This window comes from Halichoerus grypus, chromosome 4 (assembly GCF_964656455.1).
Source record: "Halichoerus grypus chromosome 4, mHalGry1.hap1.1, whole genome shotgun sequence".
NCBI lineage: Eukaryota > Metazoa > Chordata > Mammalia > Carnivora > Phocidae > Halichoerus > Halichoerus grypus.
Genome location: NC_135715.1, coordinates 114062590 through 114088690, shown reverse-complemented (window position 1 = coordinate 114088690; position 26101 = coordinate 114062590). Strand labels below are relative to the sequence as shown.

The 26101-nt window shown below is 34.1% G+C and overlaps 1 protein-coding gene across 4 annotated transcripts in view; it reads right to left on the bottom strand.

Moving 5' to 3' along the window:
- MBD5 (methyl-CpG binding domain protein 5) overlaps nucleotides 1-26101 on the bottom strand; it is a 437846-nt gene that overhangs the window by 117249 nt on the left and 294496 nt on the right. For all 4 annotated transcript variants that reach the window (XR_013447132.1, XM_078070760.1, XM_036064765.2 and 1 more), the window contains one exon: nucleotides 22743-22864. The gene's annotated coding sequence lies outside the window, so the exon portion shown is untranslated. The remainder of the gene's footprint in view (nucleotides 1-22742; nucleotides 22865-26101) is intronic.

Sequence of the window (26101 nt, the reverse complement as noted above, 5' to 3'; positions counted from 1 at the left end):
TGGTTCATGTTTTCATTGAGTATCTTCCAATAAACGTAACTGGTTTCAGAGTCTCCAAAAAAAAGTGACTTGCATATATATAACACATCTTTACAATGGAATATTATGCAGCCATCAAAAGGAATGAAATCTTGCCATTTCCAATGACGTGGATGGAACTGGAGGGTATTATGCTGAGCGAAATAAGTCAATCAGAGAAAGACATGTATCATATGATCTCACTAATATGAGGACTTCCTAATCTCAGGAAACAAACAGGGTTGCTGGAGTGGTGGGGGCTGGGAGGCGTGCGGTGGCTGGGTGCTAGACATTGGGGAGGGTATGTGCTATGTTGAGCGCTGTGAATTGTGTAAGACTGTTGAATCACAGACCTGTACCTCTGAAACATAATACATTATATGTTAAAAAAAAAGAAGAAGATAGTAGGAAGGGAAAAATGAAGGGGGGGAAATCGGAGAGGGAGACGAACCATGAGAGACTATGGACTCTGAGAAACAAACTGAGGGTTCTAGAGGGGAGGGGGGTGAGGGGATGGGTTAGCCTGGTGATGGGTATTAAAGAGGGTACGTATTGAATGGAGCACTGGGTGTTATACGCAAACAATGAATCATGGAACACTACATCAAAAACTAATGATGTAATGTATGGTGATTAACATAACATAATAAAAAAAAACTAGAGGGGAGGGGGTGGGGGGATGGGTTAGTTGGTGATGGGTATTATAGAGGGCACATACTGAATGGAACACTGGGTGTTACACACAAACAATGAATCATGGAACACTAAAACCAACAACAACAACAAAAAACTAATGATGTAATGTATGGTAATTAACATAAAATAAAAAAAGTTCACTATAAATAAAAAATTTACTTACATTTAGATGGAGACTTGTCCATCTACATTCAGCCATCATCAATATTTATATTTATATTTATATTTATATTTATATTTATATTATATATTTATATAATATTTATATCAATACTGTTTGTTTGAGATTTTCAAACCTTGAAGGTTCTAACACACTTTGATCCAGAAAGTCTTATGGTTTATCAGTTATTGGAAAGATAATGGATATAATGTATAATAAATGAAAGCAAAAATGGCATTCGTATAGCCTCTCCTTTCAATAACAAATACAGAAGAACATGTTTATTTATTTTCCTATGTCAGAAACAAGTCAACAAGGATCATTACTACATTAAGTCATTATCTTGTTATTCAATATGTACTTTTCACCATAATGAAATACTATCATTGAACAAGAGCTAATACAGCCTGAGTTGACTGAAATCTACCAAAGTCATGAGTAGAAATACAAAATAATAAACAAGAAATCTTATCAAAGATACTCTTTCGAAAGATTTAGTTGAAAGATGGTTTCTACACAGACTAGATTCTTTAAGTATATGCTCTTTCCTTATGCTTCCACACACTTTTGAAAACACTTCTTTTTCCATGAATAAAGATGTTAGTTGAAAAAAAAAGATACTATCTCTTTCTGCCCCTGAAAAATTTATATATATGTGTATTTTTAAGGAAGTATTTATTTATTTATTATTATTATTACTTTTTAAGTAATCCAACGTGGGGCTTGAACTCATGACCTTGAGATCGAGTGTCCCAGGCTCTACTGACTAAGCCAGCCAGGCGCTCCTGCTCCCTCAAAAATTTGAATAGGTAATCCTATTCAAAAATTAGGTCTGCTTGCTTTCTTGTGATACCATAGATCTAATTTTCAGTGTTTACTAAAGTCTGTTTTTACCAAAGTTAAAATTTAATTTTGCATCCATATCAACACATAATTCTTTTAAAAATTAGGTAAGGACTATATACAGCTAAACTATGTGTTTATTCCAGTATGCAACTACAGGAGGTCTTCGTTACACTAGAGAGAGCTAATTAGAACAACGGCTCAAAGGCTAAACTGCTGTTCCTCAGTTCCCCGGCTAGCAGAGCTGCTGGAAATCAGAGGCAGAATTGTAGGAAACAACAATGGCTGCCCAATCTCTCAACCTCAAGTACCGGTGACTTTCCACTAAGTCTTTTTGCATGATATTTAACCATCAAACTCCTCAAAATTCTTGAGCCCACTATATTTTCTTTTATTACCTATTTCATTTGAGTTTTATGTTCTCTTTGCTAATTTTTCCCACCTTCTTACCTTTCATCTTAATTTCTGTGTTCCCACTTTTTCTTGTGTTTAGAAATCTCTCTCTGTTCAAGGCTGTTTCTCTAAATTCATAACTACTACTTTTCAGAAACACTGCAAAATAACGCTTTTCCTACTGGTGATGGCTCACAGTATACTAATGATTTACTGTCCTCCACACACAAGGATGAAGGTAATGATCCAACTATATTAGTAGGCCATGAGTTGGTGTTGGCTTTTTAGTAGTAAAGGATAGATTTTCATTAATGAACCCATAATGTTCTCCTTGGTTACCTCAGAATGCCAATGGTACGTATGAGTGGTATGACCTGAATTGGTGTATACCAGTTAACCAGAAAGAGCCTAACAATCAGAAGAAATAAGGCAAATATTTTCTTAGGAAAAAAAGTCCACTATTATTATTTTAGAAATTTAATACAAATGACAAGATCATATTTGTTCTAACATTTAGCATATCACAGACATTCAATAAATTGCTAGTGTTAATGAGACTAATGTTTATCTTGAAATATACTGATTTGGATCACAAAATTCAGCTCATATTTTTCTAATCCCATCTTTGGTAATCAAAATCACTGACTTCCCAAACTACCCAGTATAGGTTAGGAACTCTTACTACATATCTTGATAGCACATCATACCACTCTTATCACATCTACTATACTGCATTGTTGTGGTTCAGTTTGCTTGTTGTGAGCAACTTGAGAATGGGGATATATCTTCTATGCCTGCAACTTTAATCCAACCATAGTACTTAGCACAAATGTATGTGATTTATGCTGAATGAATGAATGAATGAATGAATACAAGCCAAAGCAGCTTTTTTAACAGGGCATTCAATCACTAGTGAATTTAATACATTCTTTTTTTTTTTTTTTTATAGGAAGTTCACTAGATGAATGAGAGTCTTAAGAGAGTCTTAATACTGGTATTATGGTGAAAAATCATTGGGAAAAAAAATCACTTTTATATTCCCAATTGAGCTATTTCTTTGGAACCAAACCAGTTAGGAGATTAAAGAACCAAAAGTGGCCTTCATAGGAAGTGTAAGAAGATGATAAAATCATCTGAAGTGACACAGACCTTACCTTGAGATTCTGTGTCTTTCTTTCCCACTCTAAATTATGAATTTCTTACTAAAAGATCAGACAGTTTAGAGAAGCTTTAGCAAAATTTTGAAAATCTTTAAGTTCTGGAATAAACCTAGTATTCATAGCCTAGCTTCCTAGAGCACTTTTCCCTCCATCTGCTGGTTGTTAATATCGTATAATCTTATATTCAGATTACAGAAACACAGCAAGAATGAGCTTCTCTTTTTTAATATATTGCAATAAAATTCTCCCTTCAAATCTTGATGTGAGACACTCACTAAAAAAATCTGAATAAAAAAAAGTAGGTCAATATTGGAGGTGAATCCTTTCTTATGTAAATAAGAGCTCTAAGATTTAATTTTATAAAATAATTTTACATGATGCCACATGACCATTTTCTCAGATAAATTATACAGTCATTAAAAGGGCAAAAGTATTATTGACATGTTTTATATGATACATTTTGAATGTAGACTATAAAGTTCTTGGTGGAATTAAAAAAAAATAAAAACTTAGTTTATTTGCTGAAATGGCTTATATATTTACCTTTCCTTAGAAAGCTATTAAATTTTCCGTGAGGAAACAATCTTTCATCTCTTAATAATATTTATAACGCTAAGAGTAATAATATTCCTTCCTACACAGAAGCATCAAAACAATTTTAAAAGCCTGCTTCAGGGGCGCCTGGCTGGCTCAGTCAGGAGAGCACGTGACTCTTGATCTTGGGGTTGTGAGTTTGGACCCATGTTGGGTGCAGAGATTACTTAAATAAATAAAAAACTAAAAATAAAAAAACCTACTTCAAATATACTTACATGTTCACACATACATAGTCCTTCTCTCTTACTTACATTTTCACTTTTGGTTTAGACTCTTGTATTCAAAAATGAATCAGGTGATACCTGAATCTATGACAGTCTTTGCCTCTTGACTGTCTATTAAATGGTAAATAACTTCGAAAAGTTGAAGTACAATTTAGTCCTCTGGATTTTTCTTTGACTTGCCAACTCTCAATGTCAAACAACTAAAAAGTAGTATTTGACTTCTCACTAGAAAAAAATACTGATTTGTTTATAAAGACTATATATCTTATGAATACAAAGAAGGCAGAATTTGAGAAAGATAAAGGAAGTAAAATTATGTTTATATGTATATATGTATAAATATATACATAATATATGTGAATAACATGCACACTATAAATATATAGTGCCTAGTGAAAAAATTGTGATGTACTCAAAATATTAAAAATTGAGGTTATTTTAGTAATTATCCCCCTTTCGAGATAAAATATACTATAGTAATTTGTGACACAAAGTATAAAAAACTAGGCAATTTCTGAATAGAAAGTCTTTTTAAAAAACATGTTTCTCAATTTAATACATAATCTATAACCTTTATAGAGTGGTGACAATGATTTATTATAAACTGTAGAAGGCAAAAAAGGTTCCTGGACAAAGCTTTTGTTACACTTAAATTAGCCAGGTAAAGTGGGGCATGAAGAATAAGTAAATGTGTGGCAGGTGGGATGGAGGTTGGGGAGAGAATAGATGTAGTAGTTTTATGTGTCTCTTGAAATAGCTGTCTATTGTACATCCTCTAAGTGCATTTACTTAAAATATTAATATCCTGAGTTCAAATGGTACATTTAACATAAAGAATTTAACATGCTCACAAATATACTATAAATGACCTTTTCTTGAAGGAGGGGGATTATTAATTATATTAATTTTGCTTCATAATTTTATCAATTTGGACAAAGAACAAGGGATACATTTCTAAGGTCTGGCCTTTTCCCTTACATACTTAGAACAATTTGACCGATTATATTGAAGTAGGTTTTAACTCTCAGTGGGCATACTCAAACTCAAAGAAAGTATTGCAACTTTTTATTTCAGTATAAATCAAACTTAGAGAAATGTTACAAGAATAGGATGAGGAACTCTCCAGAAACTTCATCCAGATTCCTTGATTGTTTACAATTTGCCCCATTTGCTTTGTCATTTAAGTATCTAATTTCTTCTTTCTAGAGTAAATTGGAACAATGTGCCAATTTACCTCTAAAAACTTTGATAAGCATTTCCTTAGGACATGGATATTCTTTTACATAACAACAATACAATTTTTGAAATCAAGAAATTTAATATATCCAATCCACAGTTCATATTCAATTTTCGATAACTGTCCTGTAATGCCTTTGTAGCATTTTATGCTTGTTTTTTTTTTAACCTATGGGCTACAATCCAATCCATTATCACACATTACATGTAGCTGTTAAAATCTCTTTAGTTTCCTTAAAAATGGAACCTTTCTCTGCCTTTCTTTGTCTTTCTTGATCTTGACATTTTTCAAGAACACAGGCCAGTTATTTTGTTTAATATTCCTCATTTTGAGTTTGTCTGATGCTTCCTCTTGATTAGCTTTAGGTTATGCATCTTGGTAGGAATACTATAGAGGCAATACTTTTTCCTTTTCAAGTACATCATATCAGGAAGCACATGAAATGTTAGTTTAATCCAATATTGGTGGTTTTGATTAGTTTGTTAATGTGACATTCACCAGTTTCTCCACTGTCAAATGACTAAATTTCCTTTAAAATTAATTTGTGGGAGTAAAGTAATTTGTATAAGTAATTTGTGGGAGAATATTTTGAAACTATTTTATATAAAATTTTACCCACTAATTTTAGCATCTCTTGATGATTTTTTAACTCCATTATCCCTTGTATTAGTTGGCATAAGGAAGAGCTTTCTCTTTTTTTCTCTTTCTTTCTTTCTTTCTTTCTTTCTTTCTTTCTTTCTTTCTTAATTAGTATGGGCTGATGGATTCTTATTTTATTAAAGGTGTTATAATTCATTATTATCATTATTTATTTTGATATTCAAATTGTCCCAGATTTTGCCAGTGAGAGTTTCTTCAAGCTGACTCCTACTCCAAATACTTAAGGAAGTAAATTTTCCTTAAAAAACTCCCACATTTCACTCTATCCCTAAGGAAATAAAATACTCTTCCATCAGTTTTGGTTTTTCTTTCATAGCAGAAAGTTACTATAATGTCAAATTCAAAAATGTTCTAGAAGAACATGCTAAGGATATGATACTGATGATTACTAAATTAAGTGATGAAAACAACTGTATTCATATTTTGGAAAAAGCTCTTTCTTCTTTCTCTATTATTTCCTTAGAGTTGTAATGTGTGCAATTTTTAAAGTAAAAAATAGTATTTGCAGGATTTTAGAGTATTTTGTCTAGAAACTGTAATGACTAACACTATATAACTACCTTAAAAATCTTTAACACTCTACCCTAAATAAAAGATACACATATTATTTTTAATTAATTAAAAAGATCTAAATAAATGTGTAGTTGTTATAATGCTGCAACCTAAGACATTTTGCAAATAACACTGGTCCTTCACAAGCACACAGTTGGTTATAAATGTACATCTTTTTCTTTCCTTTTTTTTTTTAAGATTTTATTTATTTATTGGACAGAGAGAGAGAGAGAGAGAGAGTGCACAAGCAAGGGGAGGGGCAGAGGGAGAGGGAGAAGCAGGCTCCCCTCTGAGCAGGGAGCCCAATGATGCGGGGTTAGATCCCAGGACCCTGTGATCAAGACCTGAGCTGAAGGCAGACGCTTAACTGACTGAGCCACCCAGGCACCCCTTCTTTTTCTTTTATGGGTTAAAAATGTAAATAGATAATTTGAAAACATTGAATATAACATCTCAGAATTACAAGGAAGCCTGAAATATATTTAGTCCTTTGTTTCCCAAACTATGCTCTGATAATCACTTAATACACATGGTATAGACATAGGGTAACACAGAAACCTTCAATACTATATCCATCTTTTGGAAATTCACAATACACATTGGGTATGAAAACTTGCTTAACTTTGTTTAATCCAGAATTACCCAAATTTCAGCGTGGAAGTTAGAATCTTTTTAGAAGTTCACCCTTAGTATTTAGCTGGGAAATGGTAATCTCATTTTTCAGAAAAGAACTATCTTTTATAATGTCTCATATATAGCAGATCTAGAACAGAAAATGCAAATCTTCTGGTACTAGCAGTTTTGTTGTTGCAACATACTGCTTCCTATATTAACATAAGATCACTTCCAGATCTTTTCAGTTGGATTCCTTTACCAAGAATTAATAAGAGCAGAATATACTTATTATAAAACATGCTTTGAAGCTCTTATTAACGTCTAGTCACTGCTGTCCAAAATACAGGATCAGTGGTTCTGTGTTGTGGAGTCTAGCTTCTATGACTTAACACACTGTGATCTTTAATAATAAGTAGCTATGGTACTTTCTTATTTGTCTGACTATGTAAATAATGTGAGCCCTTCTTGTATCAAAGACTGGATCCCATGCAAGGGTGCAATAGCTATACTAGTAAATACTATACAAATTCATTCATTCACTCAAGCATATATTCTACCTTTCAAAAATGGTTTTGCAACAATTTGGCTTATTGAAACATTAACTAAACAGGACAGTTAGTTCCCAAACTGGTGTCATGAAGAACACAGCTCCAAATGATGGGATTTGATATGATGCAAAATAGTGTCAAAGTAAAACAAGTTTGGGAAATGTTGGGTTCACAGAATTTTTTCCCTCCAAGGTTTTATATGATTAAGGGCATTGTGAATTTTCAAGAGAGAAAAATATGAAGAATGTGTGTGTGCACGCATGATTTTAATTCCCCCAATTTACTTGACAACTGATATTTTCTCCCCACCTTCATGATAAAGCTTTTAGAAGATTGTTGTATGAAATACCAGTTTGGGAAACACTGATTTGATTAAAAAGGAAAAAAAAATCATCTAGGAACTGGAGACAAATCAGAGCTAGGTTTACTGTTCAGTCATAGTAAATTTTTAGTCTTGATAAGTCTCTTATGCAAACTCCCCAAAAAAGGTATTAATATGCTCTGCCCACACTTTCTGTTCAGAGTCCTCTTTCTGGGCCACTCTTTTATACCTGTTTATGGTTTGTTTATTGCATCTCATTCTGCTCAGCTTCTGCCTCACTTAGTTGCAGCTCTTACTTATTCTTGTCTCTCCCTGTACTTCAGATTTGATTCTCAGCACTGGGTTTCCAGATTATGGCCTTAGACTCCTTAATAAGGAATCTGGCCATCTGCCCTGGTACTTTGTAGTTCTCCCTGGCTATATAAAAAAACCTATGACGTAGTTTGGCAAGCAAATCTTTTTATCATTAAGAGGACACACAAAACTACATGGTAAATCCTTAGCACATCTTTGCTTTAATTTTATTAGCTGAGAATTGTGACGTAATCTGTTATTTTTCCTACTTTATAATATTTTTACTATGAGGAAAGAGAAAACAAATGAGATTCTTATAGTATATATCAGACTCTCTACTTGAAAGTCAGTCATCTGTGTACATGCTTTAACACATTCAGTGCTTTCCTTTCAGGGTTTTATGTTTTAAGCAGAAGTATTAAAGGGTGAACTAGCTTTCTACACTTGGAGAATATGGCTTCCTGAATGTAAAAGCTGACTTTTTGGAAGAGATGCTCTACACCAAATTGACAGATGATAAAATCAACTTCTCCTGATGAATATAATTTCATAAGGCAGACTCTAGATACTATTTTATTTTTTTAATAATTTAAAGAGTTTACCCAAAATTAGGAAATGAAAACTAATTGCACCTTATTGGGGTTAGATTTCAAAATTAGCAGATTACTATAGTGGGTAAATAATGGAGGGAAATCCATAAAGAGTCATATCTAACATGATTAACATTTAAAAATGAACAATGATTATGTGTGCATTTTTAACTGGAATATAAAAGCATTATGTTTTATTTGAATCTTTTTAAACAATATTCTAATGCCAGCTTAAAAAATGATTGTGCAGACTTTTAGATACTTTTTAAAATACCAGCAATATTAAGGAGTGTGCATCCTATAATTTTAGCATGTAGAACCAGATGTTTCTGAGGTTTCACAGTAAATATCAGCAATGCAGCACACTCTACCTCGATTTTCAATATCTAGGTCACATGGACCACTCTGAATACTGTGAATAGGAAAAAAAACAAGCAGGAAGATTTCTGTAGAGCTACTAAGAAATCATAACAACATTCAAATTATGAAAAAAAAAGCATAACATGGATTTTAAAATAATAATTCCTATATAAAATAGAAAATAGTGTCTTAAAATGAATTTCTGATCTATTATGTAAACTGAATAAATCCTTTGAGGAGTGTTATTTACTTAATAAAATATGTTTTGTTTTTACTGCTCCTGCAGATGTGTGTGTGTGTGTGTGTGTGTGTGTGTGTGTGTGTGTATAGCCAGGAATGGAGAAGAAGAAAATACTGATAATAAATTTGTTGTTAATCAAAAAGCACATGCAATTTAGGAAAAAAATCCTGCAGTAGTTAGCAGTCATCAGAACCTATAGCTTCCATTTACAATAAAGGCAAATAAGTATGATAATGGTATCTGAAATTACAATATTTATATGAAAGAGACATAGAAGGTTGACAATATATTTTAATTATGAAAAATGCACAGTGGCTTTGTAATTTTTCTTATCCATATACATATACTTGCATATATTTAGAGCCTAGAATTGTCTTTACTGTAGTTTTTATTATTTTCCTTGAAATCTACTGAATTTATTAGGTTATGAATTTAAAATTCCCCTTGCCCCTTCCCCAAGTTATTATGTGAAAAACAGGAAGTAAATGTTTCTCAGTAAAACGAGAGACTCTAATAATATAATAAAGCTCTGCTACCATTTATAATTTTTATACACGTATAGTTCTTTTTAAGAGAGACAGAAATGAAAGCAACTTGACTGAGTGCATTTTTCTTAATCTATTCGATAACACCAGAGGGAAATCACATATGCGTCAGCACAACAATTAAGATGGGAAACATTGAAAAACTACATTTAAATGACTAGGACATATAGAGATAGAACTTTGATAAAGAGATTATTCATGTTGTAAAGACTTGGCTATAATCAATGTATATTATTTAACAACATGAAGCTTACAAGTATCTTTTAATCAACCACACAAAGAAGCTGCTTAAGACTGCATGGAAGAAAGCAGGAAAAACACTTTTTACATATTGCATACCATTAGTTGGCAGCAGTTTTCTTTAAGGCACCAAAATTTTCATACAGATACAGGTTAGGGGATTTGGATTAGAAAATTTACTCTAGTTATGGAGCTATTTTAGAGGTGGTTTAAAAATGGGTCCATAGTCTTTATATGAAAAACCTACAGTGAACATCACACTCAATGGGGAAAAACTGAAAGCTTTTCTCCTAAAATCAAGAACAAGACAAGGATGTCCATTCTCACCACTTCTATTCAGCACTGTACTAGAAGTCCTAGTCTCAGCATCAGACAACAAAGAGAAATAAAAGGTATCCAAATTAGTAAGGAAGAAGTAAACTTTCACTATTTGCAAATGACATCATACTATGTAGAAGAAACCCTAAAGACTCCACCAAAAAACTACCAGAACTGATAAATGAATGCAGTAAATTCTCAGGATACAAAATCAATGTATACAAATCTATTACATTTCTATATACTAATAATTGAACAGCAGAAAGAGAAATTAAGAAAACAATCCCTTTTACAGTTACACCAAAAATAATTAAGTACCTAGGAATAAATTTAACCAAGGGGGTGATAGACCTGTACTCTGAAAACTATAAAACACTGATGAAAGAAAGTGAAGAAGACACAAAGAAATGGAAAGACCTTCCATGCTCACTGATTGAAAGAAAAAAAACATTATTAAAACGTGTACAATGCCCAAAGCAATCTACAGATTTAGTGCAATCCCTATCAAAATACCAATAGCATCTTTCACACACCTAGAACAAACAATCCCAAAATTTGTATGGAACCACAAAAAACCCTGAATAGCCAAAGCTATCTTGAAAAAGAAAAGCAAAGCTGGAGGTATCACAATCCCAGATTTCAAGTTATATTACAAAGCTCTAGTAATCAAACAGTATGGTACTGGCACAAAAGTAGACACATAAATCAAGAGAACAGAATAGAAAATCCAGAAATAAACCCACAATTATATGGCCAATTAATCTTCAACAAAGCAGGAAAGACTATCCAATGGGAAAAAGTCTCTTCAATAAATGGTGTTGGGAAAACCGGGCAGGTTTCAGATGAAACTGAACCACCTTTCTTACCCCATATGCAGAAATGAACTCAAAATGGATTAAAGACTTAACTGTGAGACCTGAAACCATAAAAATCCTAGAAGACAGTATAGGCAATAATCTCTCTGACATCAGCTGTAACAACATTTTTCTAGATCTATCTCCTGATGCAAGGGAAACGCAAGCAAAAATAAATTATTGAGATTACATCAAAATAAAAAGCTTCTGCAGAGCGAAGGAAACAATCAACAAAACCAAAAGGTATCCTACCGAATGGGAGAAGATATTTGCAAATGACATATCCAAAAAAGGGTTAGTAATCAAAATATATAAAGAACTTATACAGCTCAACACCAAAAAACAAATAATCCAATTGAAAAATGAGCTGAAGACATGAACATTTCTCCAAAGAAGACACACAGATGGCCAACAGACACATGAAAAGATGCTCAACATCACTCATCATCAGAGAAACGCAAATCAAAACCAGAAGGAGATATCACCTCACACCTGTTGAATGGCTAAAATAAAAAATACAAACAACAAGCGTTGGCTAGGATGTGGAGAAGAAGGAACCCTCTTGCACTGTTGGTGGGAATGCAAACTGGTGCAGCCACTGTAGAAAACAGTATGGAGGTTCCTCAAAAAACTAAAAACAGAACTACCCTATGATCCAGTAATTGCACTACTGGGTATTTACCCACAAAATATAAAAACACTAATTCAGAGGGATACATGCACCCCTATGTTTATAGCAGCATTATTTACAATAGCCAGATTATGGCAGCAGCCCAAGTTTCCACTGATACATGAATGCATAAAGGAGATATGATATATATATTTTCAGCCATAAAAAGAATGAAATCTTGCCATTTGCAACAACATGGATGGAGCTAGAGAGCATAATGCTAAGTGCAATGAGTCTGTTAGAGAAAGACAAATACCATTTGATTTCTCTCATATGTGGAATTTAAGAAACAAAACAAGCAAAAGAAAAAAAAGAGAGAGAGAGAGAGAGACAAACCAAGAAACAGACTCTTACCTAAAGAGAACAAACTGATGGTTACCAGAGGGGAGGTGGGGGGCAGTGATGGGTGAAATAGGTGATAGGGATTAATGAGTACACTTGTTGTGATGAGTACCGGGTGATGTATAAATTGTTGTACACCTGAAACTAATATAGCACTGTATGTTAGCTAAAGTGGAATTACAGTATATTTTCATCTTCATAGCTGCCAATTTACTGAAAATAAAAGATTATAAGCTTCTAGAAGTTAAAGGTTGGTTTAAGACTAATTTAGTGCTATTCTATGCAAAATCACATTTACATTCAATGATAAAAGATGGAATGGTCTGAAGTGATAGATGGAAAGCACTGCTAGAGTAGAGATTTGATTATTTCTGAAGAAAGTCACTTCTGTTTTGGCCTGGGGAATAGTATATTATATAGATATATATACTTTGTTAATATATTTTATAATATAATAATACATACATTTTGCTTTTATAGGAGAAAGTATTTAACTTGTTTCTAGATGATTATATTCTATTAAATATTAACCCATTTATTTGTATCTAAGAATGGACTATTTATATTAGTATTTTAATAAATAGTTTTATTACCTATATCTTTTGCTAAGTGTAATAAGAATCACTTATAATTAAATCAGGAAAACCTAGTCAGTTAGTTGATGCTGCTGTAATTTAAACTTCAGCTAGAGTGGATCTTTTTAAAATGACATTTGATCTGGTCATTTTTCTGATTAGAAATTTGCAAGGACTTCTAAAGATGGTAGGTAGACCATACATGTTTTTACTTCTTTTAAGACCTACGAAAATGATAGTACAGGAATAAAAAATAACACCATAATGGATGGGCCATTAACAGATGAAAAATTCCAAAAAATTAATGTGAGCTAGAAAACAGAAAAACTGCAGCCTTGGGCACAGGAAGCCACAGCCTGTAGACATGGAGTGGCAAAAGCTAAGATAGGACCCATGGATCTGTAGAATCACAGGCAGATTCAGAGGGTGAATTTCACAGAGGCCTGGTGAGAGGACAGTGAGAGAAGGAGGCAGAGGTGGGGCTGAAAATGGAGATTAACTCCATTTGTATAAGGAACAGTTGGTATCCATATCCACTGAAGGAAGGCGTTCCTTTTTTTTTTTTTTTTTTTAAGATTTTTATTAATTTATTTGACAGAGAGAGAGGGTGCACACAAGCTGGGGGAGTGGCAGGCAGAGGGAGAGGGAGAAGCTGGTTCCCCATTGAATGGAGAGCCTGATGTGGGGGCTCGATCCCAGCACCCTGGGATCATGACCTGCTCTGAAGGCAGACCCTTAACCCACTGAGCCACCCAGGTACTCCTGAAGGAAGACATTCCTAAAGCAACAATCAAAGGGTTCTTCTTGGAGGAAATCAATCCTAGAGCAAAGAATAGCTTCAGGGTCTGGCATTTAGGGGATGCCCCACTGCAAAGGCTAGTTCCCTGGCCTAATCACCCTAAACACCTGAAATCAGGAAAAGCTGTCTTTGTGTATAAAACACCTACTCAGCTGTTTATTGTCTGACTGTTAAATATGAATCTTTAACCAATAATTGCCAGGTATTTAAAATAAGCTTCTTGTGTAAAAGAGAAATAAAAATAAGCAAACAGAAAAAGAAGCTGAACTGGAGGAAATGGGTAATTTAGTGAAAAAAGGGAACTTTTTTTTTTAAGATTTTATTTATTTATTTGACAGAGAGAGACACAGCAAGAGAGGGAACACAAGCAGGGGGAGTAGAAGAGGGAAAAGCAGGCTTCCTGCAGAGCAGGGAGCCTGATGTGGGGCTCGATCTCAGGACCCTGGGATCATGCCCTGAGCGGAAGGCAGATGCTTAATGACTGAGCCACTCAGGCGCCCCGAAAAAAGGGAACTTTAAAAAGACTGATAGCTAGTATCCTCAGGGACAGTAAGCAGACATCATATCTGCAGAATAGTAATAATAACAATAACTATAATAGTAGTGATAATAGCAAATATGTATAATGCTTACTCTATTCCAGATTTTGTTCTCAGTGTTTTAGGTTTAGCAACTCATTTAATCCTCAGAACTCTGACATAGGCATTCTATCATTATCTCCATTTCAGGTTAGGACAGAGACGCAGAACTTAAAATTGCTCAAGATCACAGAGGTAAGTGTGGGAGACTGGGATTCAGACTCAGTCTGGCTCCAGAATCTGTGTACTTAATTACCACCCTTTTCAACTTAAAATAAACAAAACCCCGAGAGAATATGAAAGGCTCTTGGAAAATAAAAACAAAATTTTGTATTTCAACCCTCCTACGGATCTCTTTTTTAGGAAAAGAGAGCACTGCATGGAAGTAGATTTAAAAAGAAAGTATCATAGAAAAGATGAGACATTAGATGTTCAGCCATGTGGTCCTTTATAGAATAATAGTATCATATGTTCTCACTGATATGAGGAATTCTTAATCTCAGGAAACAAACTGAGGGTTGCTGGAGTGGTGGGGGGTGGGAGGGATGGGGTGGCTGGGTGATAGACATTGGGGAAGGTATGTGCTATGGTGAGCGCTGTGAATTGTGTAAGACTGTTGAATTATAGACCTGTACTTCTGAAACAAATAATACATTATATGTTTAAAAAAAAAAGAAGAAGATAGCAGGAAAGGAAAAATAAATGGGGGGAAATCGGAGGGGGAGACGAACCATGAGAGACTATGGACTCTGAAAAACAAACTGAGGGTTCTAGAGGGGAAGGGAGTGGGGGGATGGGTTAGCCTGGTGATGGGTATTAAAGAGGGCACGTACTGAATGGAGCACTGGGTATTATATGCAAACAATGAATCATGGAACACTACATCAAAAACTAATGATGTAATGTATGGTGATTAACATAACATAATAAAATTTAAAAAAAGAAGAAGTTACAGAGGGAAAGAAGAAGAAAAAATAAAGAAGAAAAGGGTAGAAACTACTAAAGAAATAATACAAGATAATTTTCAAGGAATGAAACTCCTCAGATGAAAATGCTCACTGAATTCAACAGAAAAATATGACCAGAAAAAAGTTTACCCCAAGACACATCATCAAGAATTGAAAAGCACCAAGAAAAACAAAGATGGTGCCCAAAAGTTGCCAAGCAAAAAACGAGTTGCAGGCTCAGGCTGGTGTTGATGAATTTTAGAAGACTGTGGACCATCATTTTCCAAGTTCAGAGAGAAAATTATCTGTGCTCTAGCATTTCAGAGAAACTAGAATTCAGATGGGAGCAGTTAAGTAGGCAGCAAGAGTTTCTCTTCAGCATATTCTTTAAAGGTGGTGCCTTCCTTACAAGTTTTAACACAATGATTGCTAAGACAAGGAATTAGTAGAAGTGGAACAAAATGTCAGTTTTTAGACAGTGTCTCATGTGTAGAAGGCAGTCAAAACATGGCACCTCCCAATGTATTTTCTCCCTTTCCAATACTGATGCACACACACCCACTTCTCCCCTTTCCCCTGAGTGGGGCCCTCCCCCAGACCTGCACCTGGTGATGTTAGAACCTGGGTATATCTCTAGTGAGGACAAAATAAAAAACATTTTAAACATGTGAAAGTTAAAAAAATTAGTCATTCAAATATTTTTTCATAGAAAGTTGCTGAGGAACATGCTTTATTAAAGGAGGATGTACACTGAAAAAGAGAAAAATGTAGCTTGTCTGTTGTAGTGCCAATAAAAAGAGCAGGAAAAGCAAGCCCAAGAATGACAGCTGTGCGGCCAGAGGATGTAAGCCTCCAGAAGAGCAGTTCCCAGGGAAAAGGACAAAAAGAGAGAGAGATCACCAGAGTGTTTTATATAATGGAGATATGGAAAGAATTGGGAATATGATTAAAAAAATAATGAAAAAAAAAACCAAAAAAGGAAATTAGAAATTTTAAGAAAACTGAAAAATTGCATAAGTATGGACATAAACCAAAGAAGACCACTTGGGACTACAACCAGTCATTAACTGAAATGATTCTGTATCAGGTACTGTTTTAGCTGTCGAAAATATAGCGAGGGGGGAAAACAACAAACAGAAAAATCAAACAAATTAAAGTAGATGGTAATCCTTGTCTTCTTGAAGCTATAGTCAAGAATGGGGAGAGTGACAGTAATTTCAAAAATTAAGTGAAATAAAATATATAATTTGTATTAACAGTAAGTGCTATGGAGAGAAACACAACAAGGAAAGTACAGTAAGAATCCCAGGTAAGGGAGTTGTTATTTCCAATAAGAGGGCCAGGAATGGCCCTATTGAGAAGCTGCCACTTGGGTTGAGTATTTATGGGAGGGAGGGATCAGGCAATGTAGTCATCTGGGTGAATGGAGTTTCCAGGTGGAGGAAGCAGCAAATGCAAAGGGCCTTTTCACACAATAACATACTTAATTATGATTATAAAATAGATGTGAATGGCATCAGTTTTAGAGATACAAAAACGAAAGAAGTAAGGACAGAACCACGGAGAAGGTGGGTTCACTAATATCCTCATCTGACAAGAGGGGACAATCCCAAAGCAGCATCCATAGTTAAAGGTCTTAGTTTATTATCCACAGTTACAACAGAGGAACCAAACATAAAAATGAAACTAACTGAAGAACGATAGAGAAAAGGTAGAGGTAGAGTGAGTGAGTGAGTATATAATGTCTCTTTTATTTATGTGTATGTTAACATATGATGCCTAAAAGTGATAAATAAAAAATCTGAGGTGAAAGCAAATTACTTTTACTTCAATAAATGAAGATATCAGAAGGAAAAGTAGAAAGAGAAGTGAGGCTTAAGTGGGAGAAGTTGGATCACAGAACTGATTTTAACCATGTGCTCAATTTGATTTACACACACACACACACACACACACACACACACACACACACACCCCCGTTTGGAGGTCTTCTATTACTCTTAGGATAAATATCAAAATCCTAAACAAGGCCTACAGGGCCCTTGCTGTCTCATCAGCCTCACCTCATGCTCCCTCCCCGGCACGCTCTGCTCTAGTCACAGCTCCATTCAGTTTCCTGAGCAAGCAAGGACCTCTAAGCTTCTGTCTATGCTATTCCTTCCATCTGAAATGTTTCTGGCCCAATATTTTGCACTTCTGGATTGACTTATGCATTAGGACCAGTAGTCACAAGTGTCTAGGGCCCACAATACTCTTAGGGGTCCATGAAAATGTTTTCTTTTAAAATAAGAAAAACAACCCTTTTAGGTCAAAGAAAATATTTTAATATACCATATTAACATATTTATCTCTATACCAGTATAGTTGCAAAATACAATTTTTAATATTTTTTATGGAGGAAGGGGCCCACAAAAGCAAAAGTGTCTACTTAAGTTGTTAAAACATCATCCACAACTCTTTTAAACATATTTACATAATAGATAATAAAAGGGAGGGAATTAACAAAATATTTACTTAATTTACCCAGTATATGGAATACTACTATACCATAGTATTAATACCAAGGTCATAGTGTGGCCCCTGAATCTCCCATTCCCCAATTCTACTGACCTTGTGACTCCTACTCATCTCTCAGATCTCAGCTAAGTTGACCCTTCTTCAGGTGAGTAAGGGACAGGTGTGGCTAGGCAGGAAGAGATAGGTAAGGGGGCTACGTGATCAGGCTCACAGAAATCCCAGAAATGCTGAGGCATAAGAAACCAGAGATAAGGGAACAAACCAGATCACCCTGCCCTGGGCATAAGAGGTGGGGTCTTTCTATAGCAGTCACATTGTGACCACAAAGAATGACCAGACCCCACAGAAGAAGTAAGCCATTAAAGATGTTATCACCAGTCCTTACTCAAACTAAGACATCACAAGAATGATGAGGCCACAAGCTCCCTGGTCAGTTCTAAATAAAAGACTGTCATTGGAGGTCCACATTGGCAACCCCATCAGGACCCCTCTCATTCCTGAGAGCTTTTTCTCTGTATCCTTGCTTAATAAACTTCTATCACTTTATTAACTCTCCTTTGTCCTCAAGATTCATTCTTCCACTCCGTGAGACAAGAACCTCACTCTCCCGCTTCACAGGGACTCTACCTGATTCTAACAGACAATATGAGGTCCCTATATATGTTCTCCCATCACCTTGTAATACAGAAATGATATAAATAATTGCAAAATTTTGCCTTTAATGAAATCAGGAACTGTGTCTACCTCATTTACCACTATATCCCCAGCATAAAACCTTGTATTCAGTGACGTGAGACACTGAAGGACTCAGAATTTTCTACTGTGGCTCTCTCAAGTCCTTGTTCAATTTTCCGATCCTAGATTTACTACTATTTAATCTCTTATTGACTGTTTCTTCATTTTAAAAATGGGAATAATAATGGGAGTTATGAGTTAGAATGAGTTAGAACAGTGCCTGACACATAGTAAAGCCTATTAAAGCCCAGCTATTAAAAAACAACAAAACAACAAAACCTAGTTATTCTTCATGTTATTAGATTATTAGTACTACACTACTATTTTTTATTACTATTATCATCATCATTATTATTCCATATGCTGGGTGAATTAGGTAAATATTTTAATTTCCTCCCTTTTACTACCTATTATGTAAATATGATTAAAAGAGTTGTGGATGGCATCTTAACAACTTAAGTCCCAAGTTTTTAGGAAAAAGTTAGAGCAAATAGCTATAAAGACAGAAGAGAACTGAAGTTTTAGTTACTAAAAATACATAATTATCCATGAATTCAAGACGTCAGGGCTTTCAAAATATTCATACCCACCAATTCATAATTTTACATGATAAGATCAGGCTAGAAGAACATTTTTAGCAAAGAATAGTAAATCTGAATTCTCTCAAACATAAATTTCCATGAAAATCTAATAAAAATGAGAGGTAGAATTTATTATCTTAAAAAAAAAACTTACCTATTTCCCTTAAATAGATGCTCTACAGAGTTGAACACAATTTTCAATAGTGATATTACTTTGTTGGAGTTATAATTTTTTATACATAATTCCTTCTGCAGGTAAATAAAAATACATACCCCAAAGCAGTAAAAATAAAATAAAGCAACAGTAACTGAAAAGCCTACCAAGGGTTTTCATTTTGGCAAACATTTATCTTACCATCTAAGCTTCAGACTCTTGAGATGACCCTTGGGATAAAATGACAGACTTAGGTTTGATTCCCACTGGTATTTCAAACAATACTGCACAACCTGAGGACCATTTTTTTGAGGATAAATGACTGGCTAGGAGCACTACAGTCCTGAGGCTTTGCCTGGGGCCTATAATCTTACCTAATCATTATTCACAATCCCCCAGAAAAGCCTCCAGCTAAAATTGTGATTGCTATTTAGGACTAAACTTGCAAATTCAATTTTGAAAATCCTTTCTTCTTTTATGATTTCATTTTTTTGTTTAATTCATGTGCACCTTTAGATATCAACTATAGCAAACACTAAAACCTAGAGCAATAGTCCATCTGTTTTGAATGTTGCTTTCTTTACCAATTTACAAAAAAAAAGGATATTTTAATAGCAAAAATGCTGAAGGACTACATTGCATAATACATGCAACTAAAAATGTAAAGTCCTTACTTAAAGGGGGTATGAAAAGCAGTGGTAATGGAGAAGAGTTCTATAAATTTAGAATTTTGTAATACAGTTCTCATAAGCCATTTTTTATTTAAAAAAACCAACATAGTTTTTATAAATGCAAAAATGAATTGAGGGATACAACAGTCTCTGAGAATCAGGGAATAAGCTAGAGTCAAATCATACCACAAATTTCTTTAGTTAGATCTTTCACTTTTTTTTTTTGCTTAGGTTGTAAAAAAATATTTCTTGCTATCTGTCCTGCCAAAATGTTCCACTCTTGCTTTATTTCTAGAACTGACCATTGCAACCCTCTCTCTGTTCTTCCGGTAATTCTGTCTGCTTTAGTTGATAGCTACGTATAATTTCTTACTGATTATAACACTTAAGAGTCTCCTCTCCAAAGAACAGCAATTAAGAGTGAGGGCTATCTGTCTCAGACTGCTGGACTAGAGTCAGATTCCTTATCTCTATAAAGGGGAAATAATTGTTACCTCAAAGTATATTGTGAGGATAAGTGAGACAAATGACTTAGGGTACTTAGTAGATTGTCTGGTACATAGTAAGTACTCAGTAAATGTTAATAATGAAATTTTTAGAAACTTTTCTTTACTTCATAGAGGTCTTCTGAGAAAATTAAAAAAAAAAAACAAAACATTTGTGTGACTTTGGACAAAGTTGAGTTAAACTCTCTGCCCTTTTGTTTTCTTATTCATAAAATGAAATAATCTGACAATATTAATCCAAAGGTCTTTCTTAACTGTAAAAACTTACATAATTTTACTTAGCTATAGCTAAGGTTCAGACTTATTTTCCTTCTCTGTTTTTAATGTGTATTGACAATTCTGTTTCTTGTTGAGACTAACTTGCTTTTTGTATTCTTCTTCTTTGAATAAGAACCACATGTGATGATATTCTGTACTCCTACTGGCCTTAGTCGTCATGAGGTATTTTCCTAATTGCTTATGATGATTACTACACTCATTATCAAACCTCACAGAAGACCCTAGGAAGGTATTGCTTCCTTTTGAACTGATACCTTAAAAGTGAATCAGACATTAATTATATATAATATGTAAAAATTTGTGTTCTATCTAATCCAAGGATTTAAAAAAAACTTGTTATGTTTCTGGAGAGGTATAGGTAAAGTTTTACTTAAAACTGCTAATCCTATATGGCAAAAATGAAGCAGATAAAATAAAAGCAAAACATCATATTAAAACATCAAAAACTGAAAAATTAAGTAAACATAATTGTATCACATGTGATTTGTAGTGTTAAAATTCTTAATATGACTCTTGATTCTTATCAATAAAGAAAAAAACATCAAAGACGCCCAAGAAAAGCTTGGAATGGGGCATAAGTGAGATAGGCATACAAGAAATATAAAGGACAAATAAAAATATACAAAGATATACATCTCAATAATCAAACAAATGAAAATTAGAATGCCATATATTTTTCTCCTTTCAGATTTATTTAACAACAAAGATAGTTAATACCAATGAAAAAACTATAGAGAAAGTGCCACTCTGATACACTGTTGGTGGAAATGCAAATTGGGAGAGCCTTTCCATATATTTCCCCTTTGATCTACCAATTCCATTTTTAAGAATATACCATAAGCTAGCATTTTCCAAAGTGTTCAGTGGGATGTTGACATGTTCTGATGTTATTTTTTTGTGTGTGTATGTAAAAGTCTAAATTTAATTTTAAATGTAAATGTATACAATGGCATTTAAAAACTTTTCTTTTCCTTTTTTAATAAACTTTATTTTTCAGAGAAGTTTTAGCTGCCCAGCAAAATGGAGTAGAAAGTACAGCAATTTCCCATATTGCTTCCTGCTCCCATACATGTACAACTTCTCCAACTACCAACATCCTGCAGATAGATGCTATTTTAAGAAAGGATTCTATAGTCAAATACATTTGATTACTAAGGCTGTTGTATATGACTATACATTGGTATTCTCCAAGATGGAGATTAATAGATGGTGGTTCTTTATGTTATAGGCCACGGAACCCTTTTATCAGAGAGCATGCTTAGGGACTAAGGCTGTGCAACACTTACTTTTGGAAACTGTCCTAAAAAAATCACTAGACACAAGTACAAAGATGTATATAAGAGAATGTTCACTGAAATCATGCTTAACACAGGGAAAAAAAACTGGAAAGATCCCATATACTAAATAATTGGAAAGTGGTTACATAATTTATGTTATATCCTTAAACTGGAATATTATATAACCATTAATAATGGAAATGCAGATAATATTTACGGACATGAAAAATACTGCAATAAACTGCTAAGGAAAAGAAGCAATCTAGCCAAAGAGCATTTATAATCTATTGTTCCTAATTCTAATCATAATAACTAGATAGATACATATATTATGCATTATACAGAAAAATATCAATAAATTCAAAAAGACATACAACAAAATATAAAGAGTAGTTATCACAGGGTGGTAGGATTACTACACTTTTCTGTATTGTCTTATTTTTTTTTTAACAATGAACATCTATTAATTTTATAATAGAAATATTTTTTAAAGGCTATGTGTTTATAGGTCTTAACTGTCTGGGGACATCTGCCATTTTATTCTATAGGTTTCAGATGCTTTTCATATTTAATAAAAATTAAGTTTACAGTCAAGAAAACTATAATTATATAAAGAATTCATAGAGAGAAAACACAATTCCTACCTTCTGGAGAGAAACTGATAAAAACATAACAAGTGCTGTGAGAGCCAGCAGCGTAAGGGAGGCAGTAAATCTCTAGATGCTCTATGCCTTTACGAGTCCCTATAAGGGAGTACCTCTTCTCTCTGTAACAGAAATAACATAAACACACACATTTATTTAAAGAAGCAGCTGAAGGAAAATCATCCTTAAGTATAGCGTGGAGCTATCCAGGCTGCCTGTTTTCAAGGAGGATCTCACAGGTAAACAGTTGCAAATATTACCACCTACTTCTGTATGACCTTGGAGAAGTTACTTATTTTCTCCATGCCTCAGTTTCCTCATCTGTAAATGGGTATAAATGATATTACCAACTATAAAGACTAATATTCATGAAGTGCTCAAAACAGTGCCGGATACAGTTGCTATATATGTGGTTTTTAAAAATAAAAAGTGGGATTGATTATATTAATAGACATCCTTCACAGAGCACCTTACTATCAGTGATATTTTACTTCTGTTACCATCTCAAGGAATTCTCACCTTGATCCTGTGAGGTATTATTATTATTACTACTTGGCCCTCAGCTGTGCATACCAGAAACAATTTTATCAGCTCCCTAAACTGATACAAACTCACAAAAAACTGATCAGTTTAAAAGGGAATATATTTTTTGTGTTTCCAAAATGATATCCATTGGATAAAAAATACTATGTACTAATATCTGGTCTATTTAAGTACTGAACCACTTAGACATTACCTGATTAGTATAAAATTAAAGCAAGGAGAATTGAAAACTTGTATCAGACCTTAAGCCATAGTAGTATATGTTTTTCTACTGTTACAAATTTCCTCTTACTCTTGATATGATACCTTGAGAAGGCACAGCATCACCAATGAAATATTCTTGCCAAGAATATTTAATCTGAATCTAATAATAATAAAAATTTCAGGAAAATCTAAAGTAAGGGCCATCTTGCAAACATGGGCTCAGACTTAAAAAATATCAATGACATGACACAAAGAGGCTGGCAATTTTTTCTAGATTAAAGGATATTAAATGGATATGATAATGGAATACAATGAATAATGCTTAACTGGATCTGGGCTTAGAGAAAAAAAGACAGCCATAGTTACTGGACATTTGGGAAATCTAACATGCAGACTCCAGAAATCTCTATCAGTGAATAAATTTAAAATTAACTTAAGTGGTTTGTACCTACAGATAAAATTATTCATTTATGCATTTATATTCATCACAATTTATTAAATACCTATTCATTGTGATAGGCCTGAAGATAACAAAAGTTCCTGGGAGTAATAAACACTAAAATATAGACATGGCTTAGCCAAAGATGTCAGGTGAAGGGTACTGAGGACCTTTTTATCTAAGTCTGGCAAGTTAGCAAAATAGCCAAACTGTATTTGTTATATTTGAGACTCAGGCCCTCTTTCTACTGAAGTATTTTCCCTTCTAAAGGAAGGGAAAAATTAAGAATGTTGGAGCAGGTTGCTAGTGCTTCATGCAGCCTTCAGTAAAGTCCTACAAGAAAGGGCAGCACATCTGGAAGCAGAGAAGGGAAAAAAAAAGACAGCTTTGCCAAAAGAGCTACTTTCTGTCTGTGGCTGAGAATCAGATAATCTGAAGCCTGGCAGGTTGATAAAGCCAAATTATAGGTGTTTTATAATTATCTTTTACTTATTTTTTAATAGGCTATTTTCATGATGCAGAATTTGAAAGATACGAAGGGGCAGTGAAAATTTCTCTTCCAGTCTTGTCCCCCAGACAAGACTGTTTTCCCTCCTCAGAGGTAACCTCTGCTAACAGATTTCATGTATTCTTCCAGAAATGTTTAATGCATTGCCATATCTACACTTGTGTTTACAGAAATGGAGCAGGTTATACACACTGTTCTACACCTTGCTTTCTTCATAGTATGTTTCATCAATGGGTCATTCCAGGACCATTGCCTTATTTTATATTATTATTATAAAGCTATATCATAAAAACTATAGACAAGAATACAGGAGGACATACAGATGTTTTCTCAATGCAAAGGAAATAAAGTAATGGCCATCAGGAAGAAAAGAACACTGAGGTGTCTGAGTGTATAGTATTGAAGACAATAGCTAAGGAGGATTTGTCTGAAGACATCTTTGGATTCTAAGCATGCTAGTGTATTGTGACACAGCATCTCAAAAGCTGCTGAAGTCTCTGCCACGAGAGGGGTGCAAAAGTGGCTAAGACTGAGCGGGCAGACGTTAAGGGAGACCGAGGTTTGAAGAAACAGGGTGAAGAGTGCACGGTCCTTACAACTGAAGACCATGGCAAGAATCATGGCAGTAGATCCAGTATATGAAGTCCAGAGGCTAAGCAAGAGGAATTATGTGTTTGTGGATGCTGGCCAAAATGTCAAGGGTCAAGCAATAACTCAGTGGAGACAAGCAAGCAGAGAGAAGAGTATGGAAACCCACACTCATCCATTGATGCCAGGTATATAAGTCTCCCAGGAACTTGGAGAAGAGTACAAGGGATGGAGAGACTCCTTCTAAGCTAAGGGGAAGATCTTGGTTTAAAGCCTAAACTGACTCAATTTTACTTAAGAAGTAACCAAGCAACTACCCATTGGTAAGATTAATTTTTCCTTTATCTGTGGACATGGTGGTGGTGGGCGGTGCCAAGAAAAGGGGTTTGTGAGACAAGTCAATGTTTAGATACAGGCAAACTATATTTTACACATTTGAGATAAGGAACTACAACATTTAAATCTACATAGCCAGCTTATGTGGCTGTTACAAAAATTAAATGAAATGGTTGTGTAAAAATGTACAAATAATAAAGGGGGTGATTTTCTGGTTATGATTTCTGATAGTAACTTTCCTGTAACTTCTTCCCAAGTTCTGGGAACCTTTAATGCAATCCCATAATGCCAGATTTTGTATACACATTCACTTCCAAAGAGTATTAGCTTTGAAATAAATGAATCCTGGTTTCAAACTCTACCTTTGTGACCCACTAGCTGTATAAATTTGAGGAAATATCTTAACTTCTCTGAGTCTTGGATGTTTAGTTATAAAACAGTATGACAGCATAGAAGATATAGTCAATAATATTGTAATAACATTGTATGAGGAGTGCCCAGTAATGTACAGAATTGCCAAATCAAAACATTGTACACCTGAAACTAATATAACATTGTATGTTAATTATACTTCAATAAAAAATATATCTCTTCTCAATATTCTCAATATAAACCCATCCAATAAATATGTATTTTCAAAAAAATGTGTGACAATCAAAAATTATTTCATACAGGTATGTGTTAAGTATAACACATTGTTTGGCCCATGGTTGGTGGACCTACTATTTTCTCTAAAGTTTA